Source organism: Microcebus murinus, chromosome 1 (genome assembly GCF_040939455.1).
Source record: "Microcebus murinus isolate Inina chromosome 1, M.murinus_Inina_mat1.0, whole genome shotgun sequence".
NCBI lineage: Eukaryota > Metazoa > Chordata > Mammalia > Primates > Cheirogaleidae > Microcebus > Microcebus murinus.
The window spans coordinates 99,584,639-99,597,576 of record NC_134104.1 but is presented as its reverse complement, the minus strand read 5'-3'; the positions used below and the strand labels follow the sequence as shown (position 1 = coordinate 99,597,576).

Here is a 12,938-nt window from a genome sequence, read left to right as displayed (position 1 = left end):
GACAGAGGACAGAGGACAGGCCCTAAGCCAGTAGACCTGTACATCTGACTTCCATTTTCTCAATAACATAGAAAGTGAGAGCCTCAGCGAGAATAACAGTACAGGTGAGGGTGTGGAAGGTAGAGAAGGAAAAGCAGGTGTTGGCCCATCATGACTCTCTTCCTCTTCCTTTTCTTCTCCCTGGGCCAGCCTTGACTATGGCTTACCAGCAGGCTTGTGATGAAGGGTATAATGACCTCCTTGGCCTAGGTTATGAAATCTGGTCAATCTATCAAACTGTCTTAATTGTATGATACCAACTCATGCAGAGAATGAGCATGGAGTCATTTCCTTATGTTATCAAAGTAAGTTTCTCTAATTTCTCCCCTACACCTCAGCATCACCCATTGCTACCCTCCCCTAGGGATGGCAAGAGAAGGAGAAGCACAGAGTCTAATTTGGGCTACACCAGGTAAAATTTGAGAAATTCAATGAAGTCAAAATGAAGCCACCCAGATCCTGAAATATGGCGACTGAAAAAAGCAAATACTTAATAAGTAGTTCTAAGGTCTCTGGATATCCTTTGGCACTTCAGAGCTTCCAGTGACTCTACAAGACTTATAGGAGAAACATGAATCTTATCTCAAGATTATTTTAACTTTATCTTAGTTGGCTTCGAATCATTCTACACATGACATTAATAGAGATGCCCTAATGGGAATGGGAGTGTAGGGGGTTGGGGAGAAACTACAGAAACTTTTCCTTAGTTTAGATCCCATAAAATTCTCCAGGAATACCTCCTGGCACACTGCCAGGAATCCCACGCCAGGCAGGGAAGCAGAGCCCTCTCCAAAGTGGGGGTAAGCTGGAACTGTGCACCATCCTCCTGCAACCAAGAATGAGGAGGGGCCCATGCTCGTCCTGGAGAACCATAGTTCTTGGCTTCAATCGTAACCCGGAAAGTAGACAACCAGGCCTACAATTTTGTGTGCAGAGTTGAAAAACAAGACTGACCAATGTTGTTCAAGAGGACTCCTTTCCTATCCCCTGCTAACTCAGTGCCCCACCATAATTCCCATCATCTTTTCCCTCTTGTTCATGCTTCTTCCACTGCAGTCCATCCTCCAAGTCCCCTATGTCAGAGCTTCTAAATCTTCTTCCTTTTCCTCAAAGTGATCCCAGAGAAAAAAAATCTAAATAACTCCTTAATTTTCAATGCAGTTTTCAAATATTTGACTGTGCCTCTTCTCCTGTCGAAGTGACCAACACTTGTACCATTAGAAATTTGGAGTTTTGATCTTTTTAAAGTTCATAAGTGTGATGATTTTCACATGCGTGCATGAGATGTGTCTCCCTCAAATCTTGTTACAACATTCACATTGGCATGTTACCCATCTGATATGAAGGAAAAAAAAAGAAGAAAGAAAGAAATTCGTAGTTTCCCTGGAAGTAGAGTCTTATGACAGTATCTTTGCAAAGCAATGACTTTAACATTATGGAATTTTTTGCCTGTATGAAAAGACTGCTATTTATTGAGGAATTGAGATTTATGAGTTGTCATATTCTTATGATGGGAAAAGGGATAGGTGATTTTGCAATCTGTACTCAGACACCTTCTACTGAAATATAAAATCTCATGTCAGCCGGGCGCGGTGGCTCACGCCTGTAATCCTAGCACTCTGGGAGGCTGAGGCGGGCGGATTGCTCGAGGTCGGGAGTTCGAAACCAGCCTGAGCAAGATCGAGACCCCGTCTCTACTATAAATAGAAAGAAATTAATTGGCCAACTAATATATATAGAAAATTAGCCGGGCATGGCAGCGCATGCCTGTAGTCCCAGCTACTCGGGAGGCTGAGGCAGAAGGATTGCTTGAGCCCAGGAGTTTGAGGTTGCTGTGAGCTAGGCTGATGCCACGGCACTCACTCTAGCCTGGTCAACAAGCAAGACTCTGTCTCAAAAAAAAAAAAAAAAAAAAAAATCTCATGTCAGAGCATCCGGAGGCTCTAAAAGCAGTGGTTGGCCAGAATATGGGGCTCTGTGGCTTTTGAGAAAAAGGGCACATTTATTCTTAAAGGCAACATGAAAAAAGGACTGTAGGAATGTAGAGATGCTTATGTTGAGAAAATTTCTCTAGATTGACCTGACATCATGGGAAATATCCTCATTCATTGGATAGAGGGAGTCCAGTGCTTCTACCCAAGGTGGTGGGAGGGATTTCCAAGAAATTTAAACGTATAAAAAGAAAAAAAAGAAGCGGAGGCAAAAGTAGACAGAAAACACCAGAGGATGCCAAGACCCCAAGCAAATATGCCCTTGGATTATAATTTTATCTACTACTGGGCATCTAACCTCCTATCCCTAGTTATGCATTCATCCTCGCTCATCTTTGGCTCTCCAGTGATTTCCAGGGGATGGTGGTTACAGCCCTAACAGACCTTGTCCAGTGGTCTTTGATCATGATTACAATGAGAGACAAGCCAGGAACCCCATTCACTCTCACTGTATTTGGAGTAACTCCACATTAGCCCAACTTTCCATTAATGTCCCTGACTTTGGACTTCTAGATGACAAATGTAAGAAAGTGATTTTTTTCATAAAGCCACCCCAAAGGGCTCCTTTTTACCATCACCAAGATCTGAAATTATGTGCTGTCCCATTTGTGAGCTCTGTGTTGCAGGGGAGCCGTGAAATTACGAAGAGCTAAGCGGTGGCTAATCCCTAACAGCTGCCCAGCTGTGCGCCCTGGGCTGCAGGCTCAGCAGCCTGAGTGATGGGCTGCATAGTAGGGGCAGAGGCAGGCACGGGGGCTTGAGCTAATCCAAGCACAGGCTTGTTGAAAATTTATTGATGTGTTGTTAAATGTGTTCCTGCTTTTCCTAGTATGATGGCTATTTGTTTATTGATTTTTCAAAAAAGCTTTCAATATTGTGGTTTGTTTATCATGAAGGTTTGAGTTGTCAAAAGTCGACCTCAAAATTGATGTAATTAACTGGTTTTAGTTTGCTCTGTTTAATTGATGTTGAAGGGCAGACAAAAAATGTGGGGGGTGGTAATATTCTAGTTAGTTGGACATTGTTTTTGGCTTTTAGAGCTTTCTGGTTACTCAACAATAACTTTCCAAATTTTAGCTCTGCTCTGATTATTAGCTTTATGATGATTACTTTGCCATTATGCCTAATCAACAGCTGTGCGGAAACTCATTTTAATCATATTTTTCCTGCCTAGAAATTAGCAGATGAAGGATAATTGCTACCAAATAGCTCGGGTTATGATTGGCCACTTCTTGTCTAATGTTGTCAAAAATGAAAACTTAAATAAAATGTAAAACTTTTATTTCTCCTTTGTAAATAAAGTATGAACTCTTGGCATTTTTTTCCTCCCTTAATGCTGAGAATGAGTTGCCCTTTTTTCCTACCTTGAAATCAGCCATTTACAAATCCGGGACTTAAATAACTAGATTAATTAGATTAAACTAGATTGAAAGTGCTTTTTACAACACACATGAGACTTGCCCACTCACAGGGTCATGAAGGATGGCAACATTTATTTCCAGAACATCCATAGTGGACTTTTTCTTTCCACGATGTTTCATAAAAGCATCATGACTTTTGGTGAGGCCGGGGCTGCTAGAATGGCTCACAGAGACCATGGAATCCAGGGCAGTGGACTGAGGATATATGTGCAATGCACATATTCAGGGGACAGGAGTCCTAGACTCCCAAGATTCCTCAGGGGACCATGACTTCAAAGAAGGTAAGAACCACAGACAAGCCCAGGTCTTTCATATTACAGAAATGGAAACTGAAAGAGTCTCATAGAGTAGAGGCAGTGGTAGCAGAGCTGGGATTTAGAAACAAGGTTGTCAGACTTCCCAGAGCCTCCTGCCCCCAGAAATGCTGCTGCTTCCCCTAACCTTAAGCCATTGTTAGCACCCCCTCCTGAAGCATCAATAACCCTCATGTCACCACCCTTTGATATCTGTTCTGACAAATTGGGGGGAGGGTCTTATATGCAGTGAAATCCAAAGAGAAATGGGCCCTCTGACTTCAAACAGTGACTGAAAGGTTGTGGATAGTTGTTGCTTCTCTGGTACCACTGATATTGAGTATGGTGAGGAATCTATGAGCCATGGCTTATAAAAACTCTAGTTCTAAAACAAAATAGCAAGTGTACAACGCCATTAAGAACCAACTATGCAATGAAGCACTTGTCTTTAGCTCTAAATGCTTTTATGATCCCAAAGAATATCATACTAACAACAAATCGTAGTGTGAATAACTGTTGAAAACACACCCATGTAACTTTTTGCAATTTCTTTAGGTTTCAGATATTATTGATATTTGATGATGAAGTAATCTTACAATCTTAGAATAAATATGAGAACAGGTGAAACCTTTATAGTCTAAGATGTCTTATAGGCCTGAACATCTGAAAATGAAAACCTGCAGAGCTAATACATTCTGAGGCAGAGGTTCTCACACTTTATACATTAGCATCTGCTGAAGGGCTTGCTAAAACACAGATTGCTGGGCCCTACCCTTGAATTTCTCATTCAGTAGATCTGGGATGGGGCCTGAATTTTTGGCAATTCTAACAAGTCACCAAATGAGCCTGTTGATGCTAGTCCAAGGATCACACTTTGAGAATCACTTGCATAATGTTTATGAATTGCTACTATTAATAACTTTATGGTACCGTCTTCACACTTATATATTCCACCAACTTTTTGGGGTTTTTTTTGAGACACAGTCTCACTCTGTTGCCCGGGCTAGAGTGCCCTGGTGTCAGCCTGGGCTCAAGTGATCCTTCCGTCTCAGCCTCCTGGGCAGCAGGGACTATAGGCATGTGCCACCATGCCTGGCTAATTTTTTATATATGTATTTTTTAGTTGTCCAGCTAATTTCTTTCTATTCTTTTAGTAGAGACGAGGTCTTATACTTGCTCAGGCTGGTCTCAAACTCCTGAGCTCAAAGGATCTGCCCGCCTTGGCCTCCTAGAGTGCTAGGATTACAGGCGTGAGCCACCATGCCCGGCCAGATTCCATGTACTTTCTATTGTGAATAATGCTACAATAAACATATGCGTGCAGGTATCTTTTTGATAGAATGATTTCTTTTCCTTTCGGTAGATACCCAGTAGTGGGATTAATGAATCAAATGGTAGATCTATTTTGGGTTCTTTGATAAATCTCCATACTGTTTTCCATAGAGGTTGTACTAATTTACATTCCCATCAATAGCTTATAAGTGTTCCCTATTCTCTGCATCCTCACCAACATCTATTGTGTTTTGACTTTTTAATAATGACCATTTTGATTAGGGTAAGATGATATCTCCTGGTTTTAATTTGCATTTCTCTGATGATTAGTGATGTTGAGCATTTTTTTCGTATGTTTGTTGGCCATTTGTATGTCTTCTTTTGAAAAATGTTCAGGTTGTTTGCCTACTTTTTAATGCAGTTGTTTTTTTGCTTGTTACGTTTTTTTAGTTCCTCAGAGACTTTGGATATTAACCCTTGGTTGGATGCATAGTTTGTGAATATTTTCTCCCATTCTTTAGGTTGTCCATTTAGTCTGTTGATTATTTCTTTTGCTGTGAAGAAGCCTTTTAGTGTAAGTCGTATTTGTTTATTTCTGTATTTGCTACATTTGCTTTTGGGGTCTTAGACATAAATTCTTTGACCACGTCGTGGTCCAGAAGAGTTTTCCCTAGGTTTCCTTCTAGAGATTTTATAGTTTCAGGTCTCACGGTGAATGTGGAAAAGTTGAAAGTACTCCCCCTAAGAACTGGAACAAGACAAGGATCTCCCATAAAACCTAGCACAGTGTCTACAAAGCCTGTTGCCTTAATTTGAAATGGAACTAAATTCAAAATATAGAGGATAGACTAAATGACTTTAAAAATCCACTCTGTCCCTAAGATTTTATTATTCAAAGGCTACATCCTTGACTTGGCCTTTGCTCTCGTCCCCATGTGCTAGCTGTTCACTACACCCATTTTCCCTGTCCCTGGGTGCACAGAACGGTTGCATTTCCCAGCCTTTCTTGCAGTAAGAGATGTTGTCATGTGACTGGTTTCTAGCAAATACAATGCACATCGCTTCCAGGACTGGCTTATGAAACCACCACGCAGATTCCTCCCTGCTCTTTTTCCCCCTCTGTTGTTGTTAGGCATATGAGTAGATAAAATGATGATAAAATGATGATGCAGGATCCATGAGATGAAAGGAGCCTGGGTTTCCAAAGCACTCCTTGAAAGAGAACTGCCCCAATCAGGGCCTGTTTCGAAGTTTATAAGGGTGAGAACTAAGCTTCTGTTGTACAAATTCACTGAGATTTGGCATCTAACTGTCCTAGCAGCTAACATTAGCTTACCTAAATAATCCCACAGACACAGCTCCAAGCCCGCAAGTGCCTAGCCTGGGGAAATGGCATCTGTGGTGGTCTCTTCCTCCATTGTCATATTAAGTAACTCATCGAGGCCTTTAAGCCTGCCACCAATTGAAGTCTTTTACCTTGTATTCCACGAAACCCACATTCTATAACTAAAGAAAGATGCTAACCATCTAAGTTAACCAATTCTTTATACACAGAAAGTGCCTGGACTCCTTCAGGAAAAGGGTTTCAGAGGCGTGAGTGCCCCCAAATCCTGCAAACCTATATGAGTTCTGCATGAGTTCACTTTCTCTCCTGACATTAAGGAGTTCAGATTCCCTGAGGTGCTCATTCTGCTGAGGACAGGGTTGGGAAGTTTACTTCCTGCTTGTGCAGAAAGGTTCAGGAGACTGGGGAGAGTCTACTTGGTCTGGGCTCTGAAGATCCTAGCTAAGATCTTTTAGAGATCCTTGTAAGAAAGAGGAGCTAAGTGTTTTGCAAGTGTCCTATGTCCAAGTGCTATGCTGGATATTTTTAAATTTGATGTAATGCAATCCTTATAATTGGAGAAAATAAAACACAGAGAAAGTGAGTCTTTCTCAACATCATATAACCCAACATCATATAATAGTGAGTGACCTTTCTCTTTCTGATTTCAAAGCCCATGTTTTTCTTCTAGCATATCTTATAGCCTCTCTAAAACCAGCCCCAGAAACCATACTCAGGGAACTCCAAACTCTATGTGATAGATGCTACTTGTTTTTACCAGCATACCCCCAATTAAGTTTGGGTAGAATGTACCCACCAACTAAACTATATATCCCAGATTCCTTGTAACCAAGTGCATGATTCATCCTAGCCAATGTGGAACAAATAGAATTGTTTAGGTACAGCTTCTAGCAAAGCGCCTTAAGACAATGGTAGACACAGCTAGAATACACTTTTTAAAAAATTGTCATATACTTTTTATATTTTTCCCTTCTTTATTCCTCCTGCCTAGAACTCACATCCTCTAGGGTCCCTGGAAGGATAGTGACCATGGGGTGTGCAGGCTGAGAGCCTACAACTGAATGGGAACCTGTGGTTTGCACCCCTCTATGGAACTCCCCCACCCTCCCTCTGCATCCAAACTCCACTACTTTACTCCCAGCATGCGGCCAACTATGTGTACAAAGGACACAGAACAGCACTTATATACACTCACCTAAACTGCCAAATCGTGGCACATGTTAGTCCTCTTTCGGGCAATGGTCTTTCAGCTTATTCCAAATAACTAATCAAAATTCTCCAGCTACATATGAATTTTCCCAAACATGCCCTGCCTGGTTCTAATCACACCAGTCACCTTGCAGAAGTGATAGCAAGCAGTGAGGCATTGCACTTTGCATGGCTTCTTGAGCAGCGATGACCACACAGGAAACAAAGCTGAACAGCACGGAGAGACCATTCATGAGACACATTTGTGACTCCCCCAGGGAGAGAGCTTGCTCTGATTACTGCAGTTGTGTAGTAAGTCACCCAAAACTTAGAGGCTTAAAATGACAATAATCATTTATTATCTCCCACAGTTCCTGCAGGTCAGGGATTCAAATGGGGCCCAGCAAGGCTGAATTGGCTCTTCTCAGTGTCCGGCGCCGGGGCTGGAAGACTCAAAGGCAGGGAACAAGAACCCTCCGAAAGCTCATTCAACCTGGTGGTGGGTGCTGGCTATGGGCTAGGGGACCCAGCTGGGGCTGTCAGCTGCAGTATCCACATGAGGACTCTCCATGTGGCCTGAACTTCTTCACAACATGGTTCCAAGGGCACAAGTCCTGAGAGAGAGCAAGGTGGAAGCCATATTGCCTATTATGACCCACCAGTGGAGGTCACCCTGAGTCACTTCTGTTGTGTTCTTCAGGCTCAAGGGGAGGAAGCCTAAACCCTAGTTCTTTTTTTTTTTTTTTTTTTTTACTAGTGATCATATGCTGGTAAAAACCCTAGTTCTTGATGGAGGCATGTTAATGTTAAACTGGAAGAGCAGGTGGGGTGAGATATGTAAGAGATGGTCCTACTTTATACCAGGCTGGGTGGGGGAGCAAGTAGCAGGGAATTATGGTTTTTGCCATAGATTTGGGGATATTGAATGACCCTACTCAATTTTATGTTTATATGTATTCTCAGACCCCTGCTTTAGCCCATAGGATCTGTTGTACACACTTTATGTTACAAAGGCCCACAAGTCTCAGTGTCTTTTCCTGTCCCGACTCCTCCCTTGAGCTTCAGTTCACATTTCCCACTCCTTGGCACAGCCACTCCCTCCTCCCAAGGCTGCTGCCTGCTCTGCTCCTCACCCTCAGTGCTCCCCAGGCTCTCAGAATTCAAGGTTTCATTTTTGTAACACTTGAATGCTTATATTACTCCCAATCAATGGTAGTTAATATCAAATGTCGGTGGGGCATTATTTGAATATTCTATTCTCTGATGTTCTTTTATGCATCTAAGATTTAAGTGTAAACTTCAAATTATATCTAAAAGTGCATATTGACTTACTGTAACTACAAGCCCAAGATGCAGTAAACATGCTCAGAAGAGCTTGCCAAAATGCTGCTTCTAAGAGCCTATTAAGGAGCTTAAATATTTTATTTTGGATTATGCAGATAAAGTTTATAAACAAGGTTGTTAAAAAATAATGGGGATGAAAAAGCCTTTCTATTTCCTTCTTTATATCTGGGGAGAGGGAATAAAATGCAATGAGTCCACCCTATTGGGTGAGGACTGGGGCCAAACCTTTCCTTTCCAAACCTTTGTTTTCTCCAGACTGAGACAGAGGAAATGCCTCCTATCCCACGTGGCTTCTCAACAATAACCAACATCTACCTGGTCACTACACAAACATTATCTCGTTGAATTTCATAATGATGCTGAATCATTATCCCAGTCTCGAAGAGCTAGCTAAAAAGTGACACATTTGGATTTGACTCATCTGCGCTTAATTCTAAAACTCCTGCACTTTAGACCACTCCACACACCCTCTCTCCTGATGCTATGCTAGGACTTGTGCAAGGACCATGTCAGGCAGTGTCAGCAGCATGCTCACCAAGCAGGCAGCTGTCCCCCAGAATAATACTCATAGGATTTCTCTACAAAGAATAAGAGGATCAGAGTTCAAATCCTAGTTCTTCCTGTTTCTGCAACAGAAGGAATTGTTCAATTCACTCTTCTTGAATCTCATTTTCTTCTAAATTCTCTAAAATAATATAGTTACTGAGCATTTACTATGTACCAAGCACTCTGGATTATCTCATTTAATCCTACAAAAAATCTTGTAAGTTAGATTCTAGTATTACTCCCATTTTATAGAGGAAGAAACTGAGGTTTAGAGCGATTAGGTGGCCTGCCCAAGGTTACAGAGCTACTGGTAGAACAGGATTTAAACACATGTCTGTCTGACTCTGTGGCTTGAACTCCTAACCATCAGGCATAATTGTCATTATTAATACTTTCCTGATTCATTTTGTTGTTAAAACAAACTAGATGATACACACGCGAGCACTTTTGTAAATGTTAAGAGTGAAACAAATGTTAGCTATTATGATTCTGATTATGATAGGAAAACTGTGCTTGAAGAAGGTATCCACTGTCTGGGAATAAATGTCCACCTACATAGAGGAATCTAGAATTCTGGAGTCGGCACCTGATGCTTTCTGGAACCACAGGCAGCCAGAAGGCTTTGTCATTAGGTGATTCCATTTAGCAGTGTCCATTCTGTTCCCCTTCAAGAAAAAGTAAATCATTGTCAAAATGTCTTTCTGAGCTGCTTTAATTATGGATTAGCCTTGTCAATCTCAATAAAATTATGCCTTGTGTTTGAGGTTTATATATATGGAAAAGTGCTCAAAAGTAATTACTTTTATTTCCTAAGCATGTCATTTAAAAAATTCTTCTATTCACAGCCTGATCCCTTTAACTCTATTCTTAAACTCATTTCTAATCTGACTCTGTCTAAAGCTAAATCATGGCTCTGTGATATTGACAGCTTAAATGTCTCATTAGTGACACGGTCATTGATTTTATATTTCCAGTAGATTTTAGCAAAAGCAGTGAAGGTCCAGGACTAAAAATGTATGTTTACTGCCAAATAACCTGCTTTTATTATTACAATAAGATGATTCTTAAAAATTAAGGCATCTTTAAGATTCGTAATGCTAAGGAATGCTCTTAATTGGTAGTAAACAGCCCTTTCAGATTTTCCTGTGGATTTATTAAAAAAGTGACACTTACTTATGTAGGCAAAACCTAATAGAAAATTAGCCTATACTAGAGGGTTTTTTCCCCAAATATTTTCAATCTGAGTTTGGTTGAAGCAGCAGATGCAGGATCCAAGGATATAGAGGGCCAACTGTATACCTTAACAAATTAGAAGTTCTGAAAAATCCTGAAGTAATGAAGCCCTCTTGGCATTCATTTCCCAAACCTACTTGACCAAAAAACCATTTTTCTAAGTAACAATAACATCCCACAGAATTCATGCTCTGTAAGAATTTAGTAAAGGCTATTATAATCGATTCTGAAGTAAAAATGATTGAGGCATGTGACCAAACCACATGGACTTCCCAAGACATGCCATGCTGAGAAAATATAACTATCTAAAAATATTATTTTTCACATTGAGATTGCAGCCATGCATCACTTAACGACAGGGATACATTCTGAGAAATATGTTGTTAAGCGATTTTGTCATCGTGCGAACACCTACATAGTCTAGCCTATTGCTCCTAGGCTACAAACCTGTAGCAATAACAATTGTATGAATACCGTAGGCAATACATAGTCGTAAGTATTTCTGTATCTAAACATAAAAAAGATATGGTAAAAACACGGTATTATAATCTTACAGGACCACCATCATATACGCAGTTCCTCATTGACTGAAACATCATTATACAGTGCATGATTACACAAAATACTGGCCAGGCGCGGTGGCTCATGCCTGTAATCCTAACTCTCTGGGAGGCCAAGGCAGGCGAATCGTTTGAGCTCAGGAGTTCAAGACCAGCCTGAGCAAGAGCGAGACCCCGTCTCTACTAAAAATAAAAAAAAAAAAAGTTAATTGGCCAACTGAAAATAGAAAAAAAAAGAAAGAAAGAAAGAAATACAAAATACTAAAAGGAGTTTGGTGACACAAAATACTCAGTTAGGAAATAAGAAAAGTCACAAACGCTCTAAAAACTCTACAAATTTAGTGTTGTTTATTTATATCACATCCAATTCCACCAAGAATTATACTGTAACTTATAGCATAAATATAAATGGCAAAATAGGAATAGGGAATCAAACAGCAAATAAATTGAATTAGAGCACAAAGGTCATATTAAAGTAGAAACTTAAATGTGAGAAAAAGGAGGGGCCAACATAGATGTTATAACTATATTTATTTATTTTTTTACTCTTTTTTTCTCCCCACCCTCCCCCACCCCTATACTTACTATACTTTAAATTTAGTTCTGAGCTCCCCGGCAACCAAAGCAAAAATGGAGCCATGATTATTTACAAAATTAGCATGATGAAAAAGAAGAAAGCTTTAACAGGTGTAAGGAAAACATGGCTTTTTTGGATTGAATTCTAAAAGAAATCATTCAAAAGGGAGAATTCATGGGAGGCATAATGCCTTTAACCATTTTCCAAATGCTATAACAATTTCATGTGGCTAATTCTTATAGTATTGCCAATGATAAAGTTGAGAGCCAAATATTAAATTTTACAAAGTTAATGGATTCCATTTGTCTATGGCTGACTCAGGAAGACAAGTTACAAATCTAATTAAGTCATGATAACCTTAAGAAAAGTTAGCATTGTACTTCACCATTTTTTGGAATCAAACTAACAGGCAAGAAAAGATAATGCACTTTTTGTGGTTAAAGAATAATTATACCTAACATTTATGTAGAGCTCACTATGTGCCCTGCAATGTTCTAAGCACTCTATATGTATTCATTTATTTAATCCTCACCACAACTCTATAAGGTATTATTATACCCTTTATTTTATGGATGAGAAAACGGAGACCCAAGGATTAAGTGCCCAAGGTCACATAGCAAGGACTAACACTATTTACTGTTACTGGCAATTAAGGTCAATTTTTCATGTCAATAGGTGGGAGAAATGGGACTAGTCTTCAGCCATAAAGGGGGTAAACACTACTCTGTTCAATCTGTATGATCAGTAGGACCAGTAATTTGTTATTTTTGCACCCTAGAGCTGGAGAAGGTGGTTCAGGGACATTGTGTCAGTCAGGGTCCAACCAGCAAAACAAACCATTCTGAGTTCTTGAAATAGAGAGGAATTTAATGTAAGAAACTGGTTACATGATAAGTGGTGAGAATCCCTCAAGAAATGCCGAGGCGGCATGGAGATTGGCAACAGCGGGAAGGAGATGGTCGTATAGGAGCCTGGGTGGGTTCACCTGCAGAGGCTGGATCCACAGCAGGCCTCAGTGGGCCCCTTGGAGGTGCTGCCAGAGCCACACCCTGGCTTCTCGCTTCCTCCCCCTTCCAAACTCCCCCTGACTGAACTCTGCCAGAACTCCACTAACAGGGAAATGCACCCT

The 12,938-nt window shown here is 40.6% G+C and overlaps 1 non-coding gene across 1 annotated transcript; it reads left to right on the top strand.

The window, feature by feature from the left end:
- Positions 1-1,275: 1,275 nt before the first annotated feature.
- On the top strand, positions 1,276-1,380 carry LOC142875513 (small nucleolar RNA U13). The gene has a single exon (XR_012922874.1). It is a non-coding gene; the product is annotated as a small nucleolar RNA U13 (small nucleolar RNA).
- Positions 1,381-12,938: the final 11,558 nt, after the last annotated feature.